Consider the following 24214-nt stretch of genomic DNA (forward strand, 5'->3'; position numbering starts at 1 on the left):
GGGAAGACTTCCTAGAAAGACGTTTTGTTTGTCTTTGTGTCGCGATGAGATATAAATTCTACGTGGAAGCTGGCGAACCTCAGAGTAGAGAACATAAAAGGGCTTACAAAAGCTCCACAGTGTTCACTCTGTTTGGAAAGAGTAAAAAATCTCTAAAGAGAAGAAAGGAACCAAAACCAAAAGGAAGTCAGAGACTCAAAGACTCCACCAAGAAATTGTCAGCATTAGGATATGACAGAGAAGAGAGGACTCAACATAACTGTACATAATGATGATTTTAATAATTACTCCTTACTGAACACTTGTCACTGTGTGGCATGAAGACAACCCTTCCTTCTTTTAGTTCTGTGTTTAAGCACCTCTGTTCTAGAAAGGAGGAAACCAAGATTCAGAAGCATTAGTTAATCTAAGTTCGCACAGCTATTAAGTGACAATAAAAGGGTTTGAGCTCAGACTGTTTTGCACTGAAGAGCCCATTCATGCCTCCCATGAAATATTGAGGCTACTGAGAAAGAAAATACATTTCATGCAATGTGTAGAAAATCTACTATAAAAAGTCGGGAAACCTTGATTACTGGAAAGAGAGGATATCATCATTGTTCACCTACTTCTGCTGAAAGAAATGACAGTAAATGCAGCAAGATTTCAGTACAATATTCTATTCCAGATCAACTGGGAACCAAGTGCTGCTTTAGCACATTTCAGAATGGATGACCTCTCTGGTCCCTTCCAATCAGATGATTCTGGAATTCTAATATTCCTTAAAACATAATCCTCTAAGTGATTTAGTGGCTTAAGAACCAACATCATTTTCTGACTCATTGTAACCCTTTCACTGTTTGGCAAATGTAGACTCATTTTGAAGAATATTCAAGAAAAATAAAGAAAAAGCCTTTGGAGGAATAATTTGAAAGACTTAATTTATAAGGACGTTATGAACCAGGCATTTTAGTGGCATATTTTTATTATGTATATTTGTATGAATAAGAGGTGATTTAAATGGTATGGCCCCTTTGAGCTCTTTCCAGTCCCAGATTTCTATGGGATTTTAGACAAAATATCTGTGACTTAAACTGTATAGATTATTAGTAAGGAAGAAGCACTTAGCACATGGTATAAAGAAAAGAATTCAGGGTTTACATGAATTCAGGATTTACATGTTTCAGTTGTTACTAACTGACGCTGTGACCATAGACAGATCTGAATTTTTATTCATCTCTGTTTCTAGGTCTCAAGAATGGGCCAAGTTATGTTATTTTCCCCTCAGCCCTAATGTTAATCGATTTTTAAGAAATCAATTCATTTTGGTGGACATTGTACTAGTTGTACTAGATATTGTAGGATATGTTGTGATTAATAAGATATTATTTCTTCCTCAGTTGGCTTAAATTCAAGAACAAGAATCCCCCCAAAAGAATGACAGCTGATAATTTTAGAAGCGTAAGGGGTACATGGGATAATTATGTACTAGATTCCAAGGAAGGAGAAAGGGGTTTGAGAAAGAATATTTTTCAGCCTAATTTGCTAGAGGGTGGTCAAGTAGAATGAGAATGGATTTTCAGTACTGGGTTTAAACTGGATTGCATTTTCAGGCTGTCACTGATAAATTAGAGCAGTTTTAGGTGGTATAAAGAGGCAAAAGGTTACTGACTTGACAGAACTTTTTCTTTAAACATCACAGGTAGTGCCTTCTGGGAAAAATGTTCCTCTTAGCTGAGGGTAGGGAATTTTTTTTCTGTCCCCCAAGTGAGCCAGGCAAACCCAATACATTTCTTCTGTACATTAGGAAGCATGTTCCCAGCTGACTAGGCAAAGTTAAGTCATTAAAGTTCATCACATTTCTCCAAGTTACGTCATATTTCCTATCCTTGAATTCTTAAGAAAGAGAAATATATACAATGCATTCCTTCAACCAAATTTCTTCATGTAATTTACCAAGTTACACTAGCAAATAAGTGATACATACCAGTTTGCTCATGTTCTGGGTTTTGACATTTAGATGTATGGGTCTGAGATGCTAGTCTGAGGGTGTGGAGGCGTAGGTGGGGTGACAGGTTAGTTTTGTGTCAGCCTTGAGGAATGTCATGCAGCAAGGCTAGCTTCCTAAGACCCTCTAAGCCCAGAATGAATGATAAATATAAATGTTTATGCTTTCTGATCCTCTAGAGATTTGAAGAAATACAATCATAAGATTTGTTGTCATTTTTGAATCATTCAAGCTCAAAACCCAAACATCTACGAAGTCACCATCTTTGACTCATGCATCATACTTCTTAGACAAGGGAAAGAATTCTTAGTGGAGGAAAAATTTTTTTTTCTTGCCAGTCGTAATAGGTCCTTGTTAGAAGGGACTAAATGTTGTGTTAAAAATCACGTCAGATTCCCTCTGCTTTAAACAGACACAACCCTGGTTCAAAACTGAGAAAATTTGGGATATGAGATTCTCTGGGCCAGGGAGTGGTACATGGAATAGGAATTTAACATTCTCCACAAGGGAAGCTGTTTCCCACAATAACACAGAGTCACAAGACCATGGACAATATCAAAATGCGACAGGTAATACCAGAAAGTTATCAGGAAATATGGTGTGGCTCTCTGAATATGTCTAATTTGGAATGGAAATCTAAGAGAACTGGAGTCCTTTCTAGGCTGGCTGTATATGAAATAGGTCTGAGAGTATTTTACCCAGACCTCCCTTCTACACTAGCTCAACATCCATTAAAAAAAAAAAAAAACCAAAAACAAAACTCAGAAACTCTCCCTCAACCCCACACTCACCATCTACCACCCTGTGTCTTTGATCATGTCGTTCACACCCATGCATTTTGATAGAGCACTTTGCTCTCACAGTGCTTGGTATGTGCCCATGGCATGAACAACTCTGAACAAAGCAGTGGCTTATTCTTCTTATCACCTAGCTTTTGTCTAGATTTTAAAAACCTGCTGTTGATCCTTAAAAATATTTTATTTCTTCTTTAGCAAGAAATGCTCCATGCCAAATTTTATTAAGAAGGAATGCCTATTTAAGGTCAAAGAGTAAACAATGTTATGAATTAAAATTTTGTTTCTTTCAAACAACAAAAGTGCCTCTATTTTGAGACTATTAATTTTTTCTGCCTTTATTTTTTGCTGTGAATCATAATTAGAGCCATAGAAAGGGTTATGCTTATGGCCCAATATTTCTAACTTAGATGGAACCAGGAAATAGCATTCATCTGTAAAAGAAGTCAGTTACTGCCAAATTAGTTCATTGACATTTGGGACAGGGACGGAGAATTTAAAATGGTTAACCTAACACATTATAAACAGAATACTTGGAATGAGCCTTAAATTGTGTTGGTTCAGAAAAATCCGAGTTTGAAGAAGATTAAAATTTTGAGTTCACCGGACATGGAAACATATTTTTAGTACAACTTTCCAATGTGATAGTGTCTAAAAGCTCCTCACCTTCAACCCAAAGCACTTTCCCTCATTCCTCACAACTCGCACTTTTCTAACTTATTCACTCTAGAATACTTTTATGAAAAAAATATATCTTCAGTGAGCTTTTTTTGGAAAAAAGTATGAAAAGCATATAATCTGTGTATATATATGTGTGTGTGTGTATAGTATCAAGGCATATAATCCTTATATATGTTATGAAGATTTACAGTATTTTTGAGCACTTAACTCACACAAATTCAATTATACTTATTTTCTCTTTGGGGCAATAAAGTATTATAGAATAGATTTAACATATATACTCTATGTTTTGGTAAATATGGTATATTGATAAATCCATTTTTAGATATAGGCTTATATTTTACATAAATATAATGAGCAATGTGTAAAGTATATCATAGGCAGATTAAGGGATGATTTTTTTTAGAGGAATTTGGATTTAATTCTATTCTGATCTTATTTGCTAACTTTAAGAAAAATCCTTAAGTAAAATATAATCCTACTGCAAATGTATCCTTGAAAATGGTTTATACAGTTTCTACTTAGTGTTACATTCATAGGAGCATTTACTTTCTATGTCTGTGTATTCCATTTTCTTTTTTTTTTTTTTTAAGATTTTATTTATTTATTTGGCAGAGATCACAAGTAGGCAGAGCAGCAGGCAGAGAGAGTTGGGGAAGAGGGGAAGCAGGTTCCCTGCTAAGCAGAGAGCCTGATGGGGGGCTCAATGCAGGACTTGATCCCAGGACCCTGAGATCATGACCTGGGCCAAAGGCAGAGGATTCAACCCACTGAGCCACCCAGGCATTCCTGTGTATTCCATTTTCTCATTCCACATAGAAGTGAGAGCATGCACTATCTTCTTTCCGTGTATGTTTATTTCATTTAGCATAACATACTCCCAGTTCATCCATGTTGTTGCAAAACAACAAAAGTCAGAGTCTCCTTTTTTTTTTTTTTAGGCTGAATAATATTTCACTGTATTTACATCCATCACAATTTCTTTATTCACTCATCATAGGCTTATGGTTGACTATTCCCCTTTGAGAAGTCAGTATCACTGGAAAATAAATGCCCTTCGTTTTATAGGAGAAGACTATTTACAGTGAGAGTAGAGAGGGAGATAGAAGGCTGTGGAAGCTATTATAAAGGATCCGCTGGTAGAATAGTAATATCAACTTTATTATATGTTGATTCTCATTACTTATTAATTGAATGACAATGAGATAGCCACATGCAACACACCGACTAAATATTTGTCTTTTTATTCTTTCTCACATAAATACTGTTCACCCATTTTGTCCATCTTGAGTATTCCTCTAATAATACATTGGTTGATCTTTGAAATATAGGAAAAGATTACCCTGAGTTCTCTGATGCTCTATCTCTGTTTGGGCAACGCATTCAATCAGATATGACATGTATCTTTTTAGTGCTATCCATGATCTCCCTTACCCCACAGACTTTGCCTAGAGTTTAGAAATAGAACACACATCATAATTTGGTGGGGGTGCCTGGGTGGCTCAATCAGTTAAGGGTCTGCCTTTGGCTGCAGTCAAGGTCCCAGCGTCCTGGGATCAAGTCCCGCATCTGGCTCCTTGCTTGGTGGGGAGCCTTCTTCTCCCTCTCTGTCTGCCTCTCCCGCTGCTTGTGTTTCGTCTCTCAAGTTCTCTGTCAAATAAATAAATAAAATCTTTGAAAATAATAATAATGATTTGGTGGAGGAAAACATCAGAATGCCTAGTGTTACAGCCCAATGTCAATGCTAGTCACTCTGTTCTCAAGTCCTTCAATTGCCCAACTCAGGTGCCTTCTGCCTGTCTTCTCCAAGCAAGCCCAAGTTCTCAGCTTCCCTCTCTTTCTTCTCTGGATTTTGTGTGTGTGTGTGTGTGTGTGTGTGTGTGTCTCATTTACTCCCTAAATATAAAAAACAAAAACAAAACCCCCCAAGCCCGAATCACTCTGTTAAGAAATCATTTGGCCATTTCTTATGTTGCCTTGACTCCTGATAGTACCTATGCCCTGGAGGCCTGAACTTTTACCAAAACTGTTTTAAGATACTCACCTCTACAAAGTGTTCCCTGCCCTCAAAAGAACACTTAGGAGCACTGGGTGTTGTATTTAAGTGATGAATCACTAAATTCTATTCCTTAAACCACTATTACACTATATGTTAACTAACTGGAATTTAAATAAAATCTTGAAACATAACCAAAAAAGAAATTAAAAAAAACGAATATTTATGCCAAATATTAAGGTTGTGAAAGGTCCCCCAATGAAAGGTCCATGATCAAAGGAGGGAGACTGATACAAAGCGAAAGTCAAGCAAAGCTTTATTTCACGCCAAGCATGGAGAATCAAACCAACCATTCAGGGCTGCCTCTTACAGAGAGGGTGACCCCTCCCTGCCTTGCCAACTAACTTTTAAAGGGCAAGGGTCATGTGGTTGAGCCCAGCCACACACAGGTGGCCAATAAGATTGCAACACACAGAAAAAGCGGCACAGTCATGCTAGATCACACACAGGTGGCCAACTGAATTACAATTCACCCTATAGTAGCTATTTGAACTAACCTATCACCTTGGTCAGAATTGGCGTCCAAAAGGTGCCCAAAAGGTGGGGCCCATATTCCTTGGTAGCTAGGGAGACAGTACATGTGCCCCACTGATTGGATATCTCCACCTGGCCTGACCTGCCCTTATATTTGGGCTTTGTTCATGGGACTGGTTTCCCGGACTTGCTTTTAAGTAAGTTCCCTTTGGGGCAGGCGGGGGGTGGGGGTGGGGGTGGGCAGGGTCAGTTTAAGTTTTACTGCATAAACAACAAAATCACTGTTTAACCAGATGGAATCGCTCTAGCTAGATAGGCCCTTACAGCTTAAAAAAGCTTTACTAGAAAATTCTCCTTTCCCCTACTCCAACTTACATAGATCAACTCTGGATAGCATTAGAGTTTTCCAAATAAGGATGGTTAGCATAGAATATTCTCATGTCTTGGTTTTTCAGTAAATGGACTGTTAAAAAGAACCAGTTCCAACTATTACCTGGAGACGTATGACTGCTCTTTTCATCTGAATTTAACAATATATACAGAATGGTAATTATGTAAGAAGAATTGGCAGAAAGTAAAATACCTCACGACACATCCCTCACAAATGGTCTATACAGAGAATTTATTCTTTACTCACTGTAGATGGCCAATGTTTAGCAAGTCTATTTTCAGTTATGACTTCCTCATGGACAGAAACAATTTCTTGTCCACACATGATTTCCCCCAGTCCATGATTATTTCAGCTGGGTTTGATGGCACTGTTGCATCACAGTTTGAAAGAGAACATTCACACACACAAATCTACAAGACATTTTCTTATCCAGGGACACAGGAAATGGCATTTTAATGTGCTGTTCTGTCATCATCAACGAGCACTCAGGGAGTCCCTGCTCCTGTATTTCTGTTCAGGTACAGCAGTGAAACTCTGCTGATGGCTGAAGAACCGTGAAAGAGAAACTGAAGAGGCTGAGAGGAAACTGTTCTTCAGATTCAGGCTACTGAGGGGAACTGTGAAAGGAAGGTGTGGCTATGAAAGATGAGGCACAAAAGAACTGACCCAAAATACAGGCACAATTAAAAGAATGTATAAAGTTGTGCCGATGGTTGCTGCATGAATGGTGTTTGGAAGCAAAATTTGGAGACACCTGGGTGGCCCAGTCGGTGGAGCATCCTACTTTTGGTTTCAGCTCAGATAGCCATCTCAGTGTGGTGAAATGGAGCCCCTCATCAGGCTCTGTGCTCAGTGAGGAGTCGGCTTGGGATTTCTTCCTCTGCCCCTCCCCCAACTAGTGTGTGCCTGAGTGCATGAGCTCACCCTCTCTCTCAAATAAATAAATCCTTAAATAAATAAATAGCTCAAATAAATAAATACATTTTTATTTTTATTTTTTCAAAGATTTTATTTATTTATTTGACAGAGAGAGATCACAAGTAGGCAGAGATGCAGGCAGAGAAAGAGGGGGAAGCAGGCTCTCTGCTAAACAGAGAGCCTGATGTGGAGCTCGATCCCAGGACCCTGGGATCATGGCCTGAGCAGAAGGCAGAGGCTTCAACCCACTGAGCCACCCAGGCAACCCTATAAGTAAATTTTTAAAAGGTACTTTTTTGGTACCAATAATAAACATGTAGCTAGACTATATAATGATGCTGGTATAAAATATAGTTTTATTTTATTCCTCTTTTTATCAAGAAGCATGCAGTTAGCCACACTGGTGACCAGTGGTATCACATGGCTGTCTGAGAGACTAGTAAGTAGTCACTGTTACTGTTCAAATGAAGAAGCTCGTAATGGGGATTTTTTTTTTAAGTCAGAAAAATACTGTAATCCACAACATTACACTAGAATAGAACTTACAATCACATTAATTGCAATAGCATTAATTGCAGAGACATTAATTGTTCCATCATACCTAAATTCCCTTATGGGTTAATTTGCTTCATTTATATCCTAGATGAGAATTTCTCTCCAAAAATCTGCTTTCTGGTTCCTACCAACATGTGAAGGTGAGGCTCATGACTCTGTTAGGGTATGAGCCCTTTACTACTTTTGCAGACCCCCCGCCCCCGCACTTCCCAATAGGGGCATGTGGATCCTTAACCTTGGTTTTCTCTCTGGTGTCCATGAGGGAAAGTAAGGGCAGGTCCAAAGCAAGGCAGCCATTGACTGTCTTGTGAAATGTCTCATTTGAGATTTCTGCACAACTTTTCAATCAGAAAAGAGCCCTCAAGAACGTGGTCATAAGTCTCAGATCCCACTTCTTTCCTGTCAGGGCAAGGCTTTGACTCGGGAGAATGGTCTAGGTTCAAAATTAAGTCTTCTTTGAAATATCTGTCATTCTTTCAATTAGATCAAGTGTCTAGTCTCAGCCCCGTTGGTCTCCTGTCTGCAGGACGTAACTGCTTCTGTCAATGCAGCTAAGGAGGCTCCCAACACTCACATTTTGTTTTAAATTGTGGGTCTATATACTTAAGCCTGCTCTCTTCAGTGCATCAATGGCACTTATCAAAGCATTCAATTCTATAGTCCTGAGTACTGTTCCTTTAAAATTCTCAAATGCTAGAGACTTTTTGACAGCTAGTGCACCTCCTCTCATCTATTTTCTGCCAAAGTTCACCACAGGTGAAAATCATTAGCAATCCCACTGCTGTAGCATGCTAGCACTATCAAAAGCCTGCTTTCCACTAGGAATGGTGTCCTGATTGCCATCTGGTCAGTGATTGGTCCACTTTTAGAATTCCCTTATTAGAGTCTGCTTCTCAAGTCCATGTCTGATACCAACTCTCTTAGGTAGAAATTCCTCAGATCAAATCCTGAGAGAATGATTCTTGTAAGAGTGATGTGTCAAGGAGTACTCTACCAGACAGAAAGTGAGGGAAACAAAACAGTAAGAAAGCAAGCACGGAGGTCATCTTGGCTGAAAATGGACCTCATGATATCTGTTCCCATGAGGGGCTCTAAATCAGGAATGATACCCCAGAGTTGGTTTCCTGTTAAACCAAAGAGATGGCCTTGTCTTCTTGGGTTAGTCAATCATTAACTTCTGGCTGTTCTTTGAGAGTAATGACCAAGTAGAAGAGGCAGCACCCATTCAGCAATGGAGGAACAGGTAATTGGACTGGTAAAGGGGATCTGGGTCAGCCCCAACAGCCTCACATCAAACAGATTCCATGAGGCTAATCCCACAGTACTCCAAGCCTCATTGATTTCCCCCAGCTCATAATTGCTCTACCTTTAGTGTTGCTTCATTACAAGTTTAAATTTGTGCATTTTGTTATGTACACCAATAATTTTATATATGATAAGTCATCTCTCCAACTTTCTTCCTTGGCATTTGAAGGATAAGGGTTCGGTAACAGGTTGGACTTTGCTCACAGCAGGTCACAGAGTTGAACCTTTGATGGAAACATAAATAACACTGGGTGATTAGTGGAGTTGGCATATAATCTATGGTATATAATTAACTATTAATGCTACATTTCTTCTAAGCTTATATAAATACTGAATAGAGTCCAACAAGATGAAATAGAAAGAAATTAGAGCAGGCTGTCTATTTCTCACCAATACCCCAGCATACCTCCTTTGATTTCTTAGGAAAACAGATACAAAAGAGCAAGTTTCATATTTGTTCAACTTACCACAAAGAATAAACTTTAAAACTTACATTTTAATTTAAAAATTTTATACAGTTCATAAATAAAGTATATGCCCATCAAAAATAAAACAAAATATAGGCACCTGGGTGCCTTAGTTAGTTGAACATCTGCCTCTGGCTCAGGTCATGATCGTGGAGTCCTGAGATCAGTCAAGCCCCATACCCAGCTCTCTGCTTAGCAGGGAGTTCTGCTTCTCCCCCTGTCCCTCACCAGGCTCATGTTCTCTCTCTTTCACTCTCTCTGTCACAGATAAATAATATCTTCAAAAAAATAAAAATTACAATAAAAAACAAAACAAAAAAAGAAAGAAAGAAATTGAAATTAAAAATCAATAGGAAAATGTGAATGAATAATGGAGTCTATATTGATAAGGATTGATATTTCATGCAGAAGTTAAAACATTTAAACATGTGACACAGAAAACTAGGAGATAAAGAATAAGAAATATTACACTTCTAAAAATCTAAAAACAATGTGTGCTTTATCATTGCTTGTATTTGATTAGCGCAACAGCCATAGAATATTTTTTTCTTATGGTGAACAAAAGATAAGAAAGGAATCTGAAGTAATAACCATATTTTTAAACCAAGCAAACAGAAATGGATGATGATCCAGAATACAGGAGACAATTTAGACAAAGAATAATAATGTTGCAGAAGACTCAGAAATTGGCACACCTCTAAACCAGAAGGAATGGGCGTTATTCAATATCATAAAAGGGAAACATTCCATATATAATCATGTAGTTCATAAGTGTTTCCCACCTGACCTTTTAAACAGTTAAATATTTTAGACATTGAGGCAAACCTTCATTGAGACTCAAATGCATTATTCAGATGAGCAGATGTCTATTTCGGCAGAGTTGTTTCAAAACCTCTCTGTAGAATCAAAGGAAACACGTTTAGCCCACAGAGAACAGTTTTAATTACCCTACCATGGTGTAATCACACAAGTAAAGTTTGGTTTAATTACTGTCTTTCCAAGATCCAGCTCCCATGGACTTCTGTCTCAATTATCTGGACAAGAAACTGAAGTGAAAATAGGAAGCATTATTTAATTTAAGTACCTGTAAGACCACGAAGAGACAGCACAACACAGACCCACGTAGCAAAGCAGCACTATCCGTGAAGAACTTCACGCCATGTTGGCAAAGACCACAGAAGAGTTTCCTTATGTGAAGTTCAGAGGTCAGAAGAGCCGTGACACGTGGAGAGCGTAGCTGAGTGCCAGAGGTCTGCTCCAGTGGGCAGGGACCACACTTCTGGGGGCTCATCATGCCTAGAGGCAGGGCTGGAAACTCGAGAGGACTGAACAGTGAGCACATACGAGACTTTTTTCAGGGTTTCCTTGAAAATGTTAGTAGCAAGACCCTACACATAATCCGGGGATATAAAGATTTCACAAATAGAGGTTCTGTCACTGAAGGGTTTCTGTTTGGGAACTGCAGAAAGGAACTCAGGTGACCCCACAGTAAGGAAACTCAGAGCAGTGCAATAGGAAGTAGGGTGCAGGGTGCTGGGAAGGGAATGGGGTTCCTCACAGATTTAAGGGGAAGGCAGGAGAATTGGCCAGGAACCGGTGCAGCTATGGGCACCTACAGACTTGCCTGCATGAATTTCAGCTCCACATTTTTCATTGTCACTCTATTAGTGACCTAAATTCCAGGAAGAACAACTGATTAGCCTAGTTCAGTCACATGCTCACTCTTTGCCTAACAGAGCGGAAGTACCTTGTTTGACAGGCTGTATTTAGTAAGACATTAAACAGACAGAAATTCAGTGGGGTAAAAATAATTCTCCCAAAAGGAAACTGAGGTATTGCTCTAGTACTAGACACTTCAGGGTGGAGGAAAGGTGGAGGACTACTGGAGTTTAGTTCGTTGTTAGTACACTGGGCTTCCAAAGATTAGACCCAAAAGTGACCACGGTGTGGAAATCGGGGTCAATGTTGGGGAAAGATAGAAAATGTAGGACAACTAAGCTTGTAAGTGGAGAACAAAAAAAAAAATGGAGTTAGAAACCAGTTTAGTTCAAGCTTGAAAGTAAATACAAATGTGGTATCTTTGAGGGCAGAGACCGTGTTTTACTCATATTTATTTTCAGCTTACCCTCTCCCAATTATATAACAGATAGATGTTCTACCAAAGTGTCCTGAATTAATAGTGAATAAATGAGTAAGAGAATAAATACTTGAGCAGATGGGTGGATGGATGAATAAGCTGAAGACAGACAGATAAGTAATGCTAATTTGGTGAAATCCAACAATCTGCCATAGAAATAAATGATACCAATAGAGATACTTGGACACTAACCTAGTTTTCCCCTGTTACAGAAGAGATCCAATAATTAAGATGGGGCCTTAGATGAGCTACAAAGCATCTCATGACCTATACCTAAATTCTTAAAAAGATGTCTTCTAAAAACCAAAGTGTTCGATTTTCTTGGATTTTGTGTATTCAGAGAGCAGAGTGGATCAGCCTCAAACAACTTGTGTTATTGAAGGATCCTGGCTGTAATGGCATGGCTTTGAAAAATGACCCCAAACATGCCTGAATTCCTTCATCTAAAATCATCTACAGGAGTCATCTATAGGAGTCCACCCATTCTGTTTGCTACCTTCTCTCTTCTCCCAGAAGGTTTTCTAAAATGACAGCTAGCATAATGTTATGAAAACTTTCAAAGTACACCTGATCTCTGACAAGAAATAGCAAACAGTAAATTGATCCAACTTATTGATAGAAATCTTGGTGAAATGGCCACGAATCATCAAGGATCATTATTACGTTTTAAAAGTTCTATTTCTTAGAAGATTTTCTATTTCAGGGAAGGAAAAGAGAAAGACTGCAATTATGTAACCCTATGTAATCTTTGGGGTAAGGTTATATGATCTTGAGTCTTTTAGCGGTTTTGCTTGTTACAACTTCCTAAAAACATGTGGGCATATCGGCCTTCACCTTAGCTTGTGGTTTTTTAATGTGATATTTTCAGACAGACCAATTGGAAATTTGGTGTGTTTTCCAGTATAACATACAAAATGGCTTTTGGTATCCAGTTATAAATACATCTTTCATCGCTCTTCTGGAAATTGTCACATCTGGCCACCAATAAGGCTAACGAGAATACCATGAGCATTAATGGAGAACATAGTAGTAATAATAATAACGATTTTTTAGAAATCCTGGTATTACAGCATACTCATTATATGTGACGGGGCTGTGACCTGAGACTCAGCCCAACTCCTCGCCTTTCTGTGAGAACCCTATGTCTTCCAAGGCATCTGTCTGCCATCGAAAGAAGGTGAAATAAAATAATTCCTTAAACTATTTTTATTTCTTTGAACTACTGCATGCTTTGTTTCAGCACATGGTATAGGTCACATGTGTACCTTTCTAAGAACTTCACAATGGGCACCTGGGTAGCTCAGTGGGTTAAAGCCTCTGCCTTCAGCTCAGGTCATGATCCTAGGGTCCTGGGATCGAGCCCTGAATCGGGCTCTCTGCTCAGCAGGGAGCCTACTTCTGCCTCTCTCTTTCTCTGCCTGCCTCTCTGCCTACCTGTGATCTCTGTCTATCAAATAAAGAAATAAAGTCTTTCAAAAAAAAAAAAAAAGAACTGCACAGTACTTTTGATGAATATAACTTGAAACTATCTTCATCACATGTAATAACTGGTTAGGCTTAACATTTTAGTGAGTCTCCATAGTCTGATTCCTAGATTTTTCAAAAAAACCCAAGATGACGTAGATGCAAAAGGAATGAACAGGTGCCTCAGAGCCAAATTGGAAGGTGGGGAGCCCAGGAGAAGAGCTCACTGCTGCCTTTACTCACAAGCGCACCTCCGCGTGTTAGCGCGACTTCTTCCCAGTGTACGTGATGATAGTCCCACCATGTCATACTGACGTTACTCTCTATCTGGCTATGACACGTGTGAGAGAGACCAAGATCCACAATATCAGCGAGTTATCTCGGAGAAGTGGTGTGAGAGAACAGAGTGAGTCAAATCACCTCCTGCTCACCCCCTGCTCCTAGAGAGCCCAAGAAGCTGGTTCTAGGCAAGAACGCTCCAAACTGTGCCAATGCATGGGAGATAAACCACAGGTTTACATAGGATGGTCTTTCCTGGCTCACACTCCTAACTGCAACCTGGCCTCCCTTTAACCATCTCAGATCCCTGGAGAAGTGAGTGACAAACCCTACCGCTCACAGCCTCCGGCCCATGTCCTGCTGGGTTGTCTCTGGCAATGTCTGCTGCAGCCACCCGGGTCTTTTTCATTTTTCTCTATTTCCCAGCCCTTCTCCACCCACATTCTCAGAGCCATTCTATAGCTGTCAACTCACCCTACACATTCTCCTCCCTTCCTCACTCAGCTCCTACTCGCCCTTCCAAACTCTGCTCAAACGTTGCTTCCTGAAGGAATTCTCCCACCACTCAAACTATGTCAGGTCCCCCTGGTGCAAACTCACAGACCAGGATAGGTCATTATTGATAACATTTGCCTTATTTGTAATTTATCGGTACACAGGTGAGTATGTATCTTTTGTCTGTTTTCTCATTGCACTACAAACCCCTATTTCAAATTCTGTTCTCAGGGCCCAATGCCTGGAATAGGGTTGGGATTAAAGGAAAATTTGTTGAGGACACGAATGATTCGTTGTATCTGTCAAAGATGAGAAGAGAAATGAAGATATATGGGGGCTTCCTATAAACTATGATGACTGCTTAACCAAGACAGCCTTAATGTTCCTTCACCCCAATAAAATTTTAGACAGATCTCTTCCCCAACTATATGCTCCTGAATTCTTTAAGAGTTCTTACTTCAGAGAATTTGTGACTGCATTGTTTCTCTGCCCCTTTGAAATGTACACTCATCTTTTCCCTGCCTCCTGCTAGACTAACAAACCCAGAAATATCTTTAACAAAGATCTGGGATCCATCCCCTTGAAATGTAATCGTGGAATGTGATAGTGTCTCTGTCTCCCAGTGTCATGGGAAAGTAGGAGCCTAACTTTGATGAGTATCAATTAGCAAAGACAAATGGCCTACTTCCATTGATCAATCTCCTTCCTAATGTCTTGCAGTCTTTCTCCACTAGCTCATCTCAACTCTTGAAAACCTTTCTGCCTTTTGTTTCAGCAGAGTTGAGTTCAGTCTCTCTCCCCTATGGCAGTAGTCGTGACTAACGTCTCTCTTGCCTGTTTAACTTGACCTGGTGAAATTTTGCTTTGACATGATGCAATTGAGCATTGGCTTGGTGGTGTATGTCAAAGGAGAGTCTTCGGCGCTGCAGGTCAAAAGAATGTTTGCCCCCTAACCACTACAGACTTTTTATGACCAGAGTGCGAAGTTGGCTAGTTATTTAAGTTTTCTTAAACAAGAAAGGTCTTCCACGGCTGGGATTGCGTAAGGAAGTAGCTCTACCTGTAGAAAGAAAAACAGAAGACTTATCCTTCAAATTTATATTTGACAATATGATTTTCTGATATTTTTTCGTGTTTCCTTCGCTGACATTTTCTTAGATTTAGTTGCATTCACACTACCTGTGACATTCCTTGTTGTTCAATAGCTTTATATTGTTTTGGAGTTTCAACACCTGTAACTAATTCCACTGAAAAGTTTAATTAAACTAATTGATGATTTAGTCCATGCCACTCAATTAAATGTTAAATTGCTGGTCAGAAGTCATCACTGGAGCATATTTTCAAAATGGCTTAGTAAGCAGGGAAGATCTGATGTTTAGCTTATCCTTAGGAGGTATCTGGATACTAAAAAAATACCTTTTAAAAATAGGAAGCCAGGTCCACCAAGAGAAGGACAAGGCAGATAGATGGTCTACATAGAGAAATTTGCTAACATTTGTGTTTCTTTGCTCTCTTTCTTTTTTCCTTCTTTTCATGCACAAATATTTACTGAATAAATATGTGCCAGACACTTTCTAGGCCTTGAAGATACACCAATGAACTAAAACAAGTTAGAAAAAAATCCTGTTACCATAAACTTTCCAGTCTAATGTAATATTCCTTCTTTCTTTCCTTACTTCTTTTCTAAGATCAGACTGCAGAGATACAATCAGTTTTTGGTAGCACTGACAATTCAAAATCTTAGTTCCAGAGCAATTGAAAAACAAACAGCTTGTGAATGTCAGATCAGTGCTGGGTCTGAAGAGTTCCGCTAAATTTCCCCAGAGGTTATCAACATGTTCACCATCACTCAGAAAGACATATGTCTCTGCCTCCCAGAGATGAATTCAGAGACTACATTAAAGAACAGGAGAATGGTTAAGATCATGAGATTTTAAATAAAATTCAAATGAGCTCTCCTCTACCCTGTTGTGTGATCCAGGGGAGACTTCTATCTAACAGGATGGCCCTGAGGGGTGGCTCTAGGCAGCCTGAAGGTTCTGGGCGCTAGAACTGGGGTTGAAAAACAGTGAGGTGGGGGACATAACAATGCATTTTTCACAATTTAAACTGTGGTCTCAGCTCAGCTTATGCTTTTCACTGAAAAGAAAGTGAGGCATCTCAAGAGCATTCTATTGTCTTATCTTCTTGGGCTCTATATGATATCTTATTTGCACATAAATTACATTACATTAAGCCTTCGTCAATGCCAGTCAACTAAAATCACCTACATTCCTGGCATTGGATTGTTATACTGGCAACATTGTAACTGTTCACTAGCATAGAGGGTGCAGTAGAAATTCTAGTAAGTTCATTGCTAATCATGAATATGATTAACCAATTCCATGAGCGTTAAGAGTATAATTAGCCATGATCTGCAATATTCATGTTCCCTTTAGGCATCATTATGTTTTCCTATGTGAGTAATTTTATAACCCACACATCTATAAAGAATGAAGGATATTCAAATATGTTTATACTTATTTTCAATTAAAATACTCAAGTGTTTATACTTATTTTCATTCAAAACACTGATACTTGTTCTCAAATTTATGGAGATCCAAATGAGGATTATATGAAACTAGTCACAGAACAAAAAATATTAAGTATAATAAATCTTTAAAAATGATGTTAGCTTCAAATGTTACATGATAATTTTATAAGCATACACTATAAAAATTATATACCTACACTTAAATAAAATATGAAATATTAACTTTACATTGAATGGTTATTGCTAAATTAATAATTTGCTAAATATTTTAAAAAATACTTTAAACAACATATTGATTTAGCTACCAAGCATTGTGTATTCACAAAAGAAAGAATCTGTCTCCCACAAACAACGGTTAAAATAACCGGAAGAGAAGATTAAACTATACAAGGATCCTAAACAAGTAAGTTAAACAGTATCTGTGTTTTATGCTTCTCTTTCCAATTTGAGGATTTTACAAACAGTGCTGCCAAGAATGGTCTTGTATAGTGGACATGTGCAAGAGTTTATTTTTATGTTCTTTCTTTGACTGGGGCCCCTTGTACAAATTTCAATAGAAACAATGATTTCAAGCATCTCAGACATGTTCTTAATTTTAATGAGGATGCTTTCAATGTTTTCTCACTGAGAATCATGTGCTGTATGTTTTGGGTATGTAACTTTTACTAAACTATATATTTTTATTTTGCCTTTTTTTTTTTAGCATCAAGGATATAGGGATCTATCACATGTTTATGGGCATCTGTTGTACAGTTTTAGGTATTTTCATCTACTTGTGGTGAATACTGTAAAATTGTTTTAAAGGTTTTTGTTTGTTTGTTTGTTTGTTTGTTTAAGATCTTACCAATTATTTGAGAGAGAGAGATTATGAGCAGGGGAGAAGAGAAGGAGAGGGAGAAGCAGACTCTCCTCTGAGCCGGGATCCCAGCATAGAACTGAATCCCAGGACCCTGGGATCATGACCTGAGCCAAAGGCAATTGCTTAACCCACTAAGCCCCCCACATGTCCCATATTTTTTAAGTATTTTTTAAAAATAATTAGTGAATTAGTGGAAAGATTTTTTTTGTTAATATTTAAACACTATTGTGTTCTTAGGATAAATCTGACCTAATCTATTTGTTTTATCTTCTTAAACACAGATGAATTTGCTATACAAGCAGTTAGTTCGGTTCTAACAGGATGCTTGGAGGTCAGCAAAGAGGAAATAATGGCCTGCTTTGAGGGAGTAAGAGGTGGGTGCTGGCCCCACTTCAAAACAAAGCCACAAAACATTGGATCAACCAGATAGGCCCAGAATGGTGGGTGCATGGCAAGAAACTCCTGACCACAAAAGGAAATAGAAAGTGTGAAACACTGCTCCCAAGAAATCCTTGCCCCAAGTAATAAATATTCCACTCCTTAGTTAACAACTCTCAATAAAAGATAAAAAAAATTAAATAGGGCACACAACTCTCTCTCTCTCTCTAAAGCTTGCCTGCTGTCACATCTCAAGAGTATAGCTTTGATGAAAAATAGTTGGCAGAAAGGCAGGCAGGGACAAGGAGCCCCACACTGTACAAGGAAACCACCCTTAAAAGGATTTGATACCACCCTGAAAGGAGCCGTGCACCCTTTCCCATGTGATAGGTAGATGACCGAAACCTGATTGGGTGACAAGCATGAAGGGTTAATCAGATTAAGACAGCTTGCCAACAAGCCCATAAAAACTCTAGATTTAGAAACTCTGGTGACAGCCCTCGCAGGTCCCCTATCTCTTTGGGAGCTTTGTACTCTCATTCAATAAACTTCACCATCACTCAGTAAATGTTGCTTGCTGCCCACCACTCTTTGGTCTACCTCTTCCTTTGAAGCAAAGTGACGAAGAAATGTGCACACTCAAGGGGAAGGAATCCTGTAACATTTTTGCTTTCATAAATTTTCCTGCTTGTGTCCTTCATCTATGGTGTTGTGTCTGTCCTTGGCTTCTTTCTCATGATGAAACTGAGAACCTTCATCTTTGGGACAGGCTAAGTCAAGACCTCAGGGCTCAAGGTCTTCCCAATTCATCTGGCAACAGGTTTGGTTTGCTAACACTTAGTTTGGGATTTTTTTTTTTAAGATTTTATTTATTTTAGACAGAGAGAGAATATGTGCCTATGAACAGAGGGAGAAAGAGAATCTCCCGCAGACTCCCCACTGAGCAGAGCCTGACCCAGGGCTTAATCTCACCACCCTGAAATCATAACCTGAGTCAAGACTCAGGTTGCTTAACTACCTGAGCCAGCCAGGCGCCCCTCTGTTTGGAGTTTCCTGCATTTATGTTCATGAGAGACATTGGCTTACACTGTTCTTTTTTCCATGTGCTTTTTATCTACTTTTGTTATCAAAAGTTGTGGCTTTATAGAATGAGCTGAATAGTGGATCTGTTTTCAATTGCTTAGAAATGGATTTAAGGTTGGACTGATCTGTCTCCTTGAATGTTTGATAGAATACAAATATCCAAGACACTGAATCGGGACTTTCCTTTGTGAAATTATTTTTGTCTTAGTCATCTGGGGCTGCCATAGCATATACCACAGAGTAGGTAGTTTAAACAACAGAAATTTCTTTTTACATAGTTCTGGAGGCTAGAAGGCCAAGATCAAGGTGTCGGCATGGTCGGTTTCTGGTGAGCACACTCTACTTGGCTTCTAGACAATCTTCTTGCTGTCCTCAAATGGAAGGAAAAAAAAAAGAGAGAGAGAGAGAGCGAGCAAGCAATATTTTTGGTACCTATTCTCATCAGGGCACTAATCCCATCATCAGGGTCCCACTCGTATGACCTCTTGACTCTAATTACCTCCCAAAGACTCCATCTCCAAACACTATTACATTAGGGATTAGGGCTTCAACATATGAAGGGGAGAGACAGAGCAGTAACAGTCCACAACAATATTAAAAATTATTTTAATTTTCTTAATAGATATAAAATAATTTATTCTTCTATTCCTACTTGAATATGTTTTGTCCAGTTATATTTTCCAGGAATTTTCAAATTTATCAGCATAAAAGACATTCTTCTTATTTTATTTCTAATCACCTTCCTATGTAAAATTAACTTCCTATTTCTCCATCAGCAGGTTAGGCAGTCCCATCCTGACTGTGCTGCTTACCGTCCCAGGTGGCTCTGTGTTGATGCTGAGGGGCAGAGGAGGAAAATGGCACCACCTTCTTCGTCCCTGGAAAGCAGGGTCAAGGCCGCTGCCTCTCAGCAAAGTCCTCTGAGAAGAACAAATCATCTTCCTTTGGTGTGTCCCAGGCCTTACCCATTTGCTGAATCCAGGCCACCTGCCCCTGGCTTGTTGGCCTGTCTCCTACCAGCCCTACAGATTCTATCCCAGCCAAATCTGCTGACTTTGCAACTCCAGGCTTTAAGGACATGATGTGGGCAGGAGCTTGCTCTGGTCTTCTGGAGGAGGGCCTCACTGTGCTGGAAATGAGGTGAGCTTGACCCTGAAAGTCAGTCTCAGTACAGGGAGTACAGGGAAGTACTGTTTGATGGAAGCAAGTGAAGCAGTCCGTGCGGCCCAGTGCTGCCTCCAGCTAGTGCATCTGTGTTTCTGCTGAAGGGCAGGGAAAGAAAGGGCGCCAGTGGGCTCCTGTGTGCCCAGAGGCCCCCCCCACGAATACTAACTACCTCTCTGCCATTCCTCCAAGAAGGGCGAATCATCTCCTCCCTGGGCGCTCCAAGCACCCTTCAGAGAGCTGTGCCCTCTGCCTCCGGGGGGACTTGCCTGCCTTCTCTCCAAAAGCTGGGCAGTACCCTCAAGACTTTAGACCAGCCAAGCCCACCAACCTTCAAACTCAAGGCTTAAAGCCCTGCTGGTTGCAAGAATTCACAAAAATCAGCCCGTCTCTTTTTCCCAGCAGATGGTTTTGGGGAAATGTTGTCCTTGTGGGTTCCCTTGTGTGGTCCCCTACTGGTCTGTCTGTCTTTCTCTCTATCTCACCTCTTCGACCAAGGCTCCTCTCCTCCACAGCAGTTCTGGTCCCTTTCTTCTCCAAACCATGTCTCCACCCTGCCTACTCTTTCGATAAGGCCTCTTCTCTCCCTTTATTTGTGGAGTTTTTTGTCCTTCTTCAGACCAATTTCTGGGATTTAGGATGATTTGATTGTTATCTCATTGTGTTCCATGGACAAGACCGGCCTGGGGTCCTCCTATTCAGCCGCCATCTTAACTCTTATCCATATAAGTTCTTGACTTAATGTTGTTTCTTCCATGTGATCACTTTTCCTATATTGAAATGTTTATTCAGATCCAATTTTCACTTGGAAAAAGAAATTCCTTGAGTGGTTTTCTTAATGCCCCCAAATATGCACTTATTTACATTCACAGATGAATACTTAGTTGGCTGAATGTGTACTTCTACTCTAACTTTCTTTTTCACTCCTAATTCGCTAGGTCTTATTTCACATAAATTGTTACAGAAGAAGTCCAAGGCTTGTTTGAGTTTCACTGTTTGAAGATAAACTATCAGGAAGCTTATAAAATTTCCTTTTCTTTGAATAGCTAAGTTGATTAACATTTTTTCCTGTGCCTTCTTTGTATATAGAGTTTCTGTTAGCTATGGAATCAAGTCTTCCTTGAAAGTCTTTCTCTTAGTACTTTGGTTTTGCTTTCCTTGTGATTACTCTTTCTTTCCTTTTTTGTCTCTTTTTCAGATATTGGCTCTTCTGGATGTAGCCCTCAAGTCTCTTGTTTTTTAACAGTTTTTTTCCTCTCATAATTTTCATTTCTTTGCATTCTGAGCTAATTTGATTTCTTGGGTTATTACTTTTTAATGGTGTTTATTTTTTTTTACTATTCATTTGTCTCTATTGATATTTTCTAACTGCTAAGACTATTGGGATCTGGCTTATGTTTTATGAAGGTAAAATCCTATATACTATGTATTTATATATTTATATTCCTATTAGAGATCCCCCATCATGGTCTTTCCTGTTTCTTTCATTAACTCTGATTTTTCAACTACATCTCCCTCCTCTAAACTACCTTCTTCAATTTTAATTATACCATAGCAGTATAAGAGTAATTTGTTGTGTACTGACTCCTCAAATGTCAAAAATTCAAAATTGTAAAAATTCAAAAATTCAGGAGTTATAAACTAACCCTACGGTCTAAATTTGATCCAAAGACCTGGTGTGCTTGGCCAATATACATGCTTCTAAAAATTATATAAATTCTTTTATATAGCATATTCCCTCTCCAATAGATCAAAGTTCTACCAGTCTCTATGGTATAATAGTATATGCATTCTCATATATTTATTTTAACTACCTGACTCTTGAAGCCACTTGAAAACCTTATGTTTTAGGTTTTTATTTTCTTAGTACTATGTAGATCTGGCTGATGGGTTCCTTCAAGCTGTGATGAGTTAGTAAGGTATGAACTGGAAAGAATTATTCTGTTTCTGCTAAAGTTGAGGTTGGAAGGACCTTTAAGATATTCTCTCAACGTGAGAGGGGTCAGGGAGGAGTCCAGAAGTTCATAAGCTTCCCTCAGAGCAGGAGAATTTGAGAGAACCAGTCAATCCTCTTCTATGTGAGAAGATAGCCATTTCATTCAAGCTGCTGAGATCTCTCAGAAGGCAGTAGGACTGACTTGTCTAAGAGAGTCCAGTGACAGACTAGGTGAGCAGTGATCCTCACAATGTCCCCATTCCCACAAACCCCCACGCTCAAACGAATCCCTTCCTCAGTCACCCTTCTACTTGACTATGGAGACCCAGCAATTCAGATGCAGCTTGTAGACTATGCCCCCTCTAGTTCAACAAATAATGGGAAATATTCATGTAATTCTATATTCTTAGGTAGCCTCAGAGAGTAGTAGGGACAGGAAAGAAGACTGTAATATCTGTGAAAATTCAGTCATTGCCACAGCATTTTCCCAAATGCTTTTACTTTTTTTAAGTTCTACTTTTACTGGACCACAAGTTTTGTGTTTTTGTTGTTCTATTTTATTTTTTAAGACGGTTATAAAATGTTTGAAAATATTGATGGAGAAAGAAATTTTTATAGTAGCAATATCTACAGAAGTGCAGTTCTAAACATAGGATAACAAAGTTAACTAATTCCTACTTTATTTGAATAGGGAATTTGGAATTTGGTAGGGATTTGGTTCCCTATATTACTAGTGAGAACGCTGGGTTTTGACCACAGTAAAGCATATGCAGTACTTTTATTGTCCTATTTACCACATATTTCCTATAAAATTTCTTTAGTTTTGGCTGTTGTAATAATTTATGACTTAAAATGAGATCATTATAGTGAGATAGAACAGAATTAACTCATGTTAAATAACCCCAAATTCCCAAAAAATTTTCTGTGTTCTGAATCATGGTTAGAATTTAAGATTGGATTCCTTCTGATTTCATCCAAATTATATATTTTTGTGGTAATTATAATAATGTGAATTATTATTACATTTCATACATGAACTACTTTCACTAATAATTTCCTTTTCCCCAACACCTATTCTGTGATTTTTCTTGTCATCATTTCTAGCATAATAAGTGAAAAGAGTTAAAGAAATGTGGAAACTAAGCATGGAATAAAGATCCATTTATGTGCATCCTTGTAGTTTTGTTTCAGGAAAAAATAAAGGCCAAGAGTCAATATTCTTTGTGTTTTAGTTAAAAGGGAGCGGGGAAGAGCTATTTCTGTCTCTAAGTTGATCTGCAGGTCAGAACAGTAAGCAACTGATCTTTGCAGTGCAGCGCTGAGCAGAAATGAATTGTTGACCAAGGTTGAGGCAGACTCTGGAGGCCATTCAGCCCCCTTCAGAGCAGAAGTGCTGGCCCTGTGCTAGCGATTGGACTAAAGAAAGGTCACTGTGCCTATAGAGACTAAATACAATCTGTGACTCAAGCAGCTCTTGAGCTGCCCAATGGCCCTGGGGAAGGAGCCCTGGTGCAAACAACCTCCCGCTTTAATACTCTGAGTGTTTGATTCCTGGAAAAGTTAATCTTGCTTCTTGGTCTGCCTGCAGCTGGAGATGGGCAGCGCAGTTCCTAAACATGAATTTAGAGTCCTAAAGCGGAAGTTGTTTTTGTGCATTCTAGGTAGTAGGACTGATGTCCTCATGACTCCTTAATTTAGTGGGGAAATCTCCCCTCCATCTTTTCTTGTAGGATTTCAAAACCTTAAGGAGGCAAACAAAGTAGCACTAAAGTTGGTTCAACCATGGCTCCCGTGTGCTCACATTAGAAACAGGCACTTAGGTTGCTCTCTTGTCAAGTTCAATGTGGTTCTGTAATAGACTCTGGCTCCCAGTTCTATTCTGATACTTGGGTTTTCATGCTTCATTGCCAAACCCAAGAATGAGTTCCTAGGTCCCAATGAGGATATATAGAAACAATGGAAGTTATAGAAAAGAGAATTTCCTGGAGCATCTATCTTTACATTCCAAAGCCATTTAATTTCAGGGGCTGACATTTTTCTAGCACTTGGAAAGGCAAAGAATGCTTGGATGTGTTACTCACTAGTCACTGGTCTCTTTTAAAAAAGTCATGTTTTCCTTTTCACAATATGGCCTGCAAGGAAGAGTCAGCAGTTTGCGTCTTTGATTATCCTAAACATACAGTGACTAATGGCACTGATTTTCTCATTTATTCAAGCTAATGAGTAGAAGGCATTGGCCACCTGGATATTATCCAGTG

The 24214-nt window shown here is 39.1% G+C and overlaps 1 long non-coding RNA gene across 1 annotated transcript; it reads right to left on the reverse strand.

Moving 5' to 3' along the window:
* Positions 1 to 5757: 5757 nt before the first annotated feature.
* Positions 5758 to 11089, reverse strand: LOC309864588. The gene is made up of 2 exons (XR_014311628.1): positions 10713 to 11089; positions 5758 to 9385 (listed from the first exon to the last, which is right to left on the reverse strand). It is a non-coding gene; the product is annotated as an uncharacterized lncRNA (long non-coding RNA).
* Between the last annotated feature and the right edge of the window lie 13125 nt (positions 11090 to 24214).

The sequence above is a fragment of the Mustela nivalis genome, assembly GCF_964662115.1.
Source record: "Mustela nivalis genome assembly, chromosome: 5".
NCBI classification, from domain to species: domain Eukaryota; kingdom Metazoa; phylum Chordata; class Mammalia; order Carnivora; family Mustelidae; genus Mustela; species Mustela nivalis.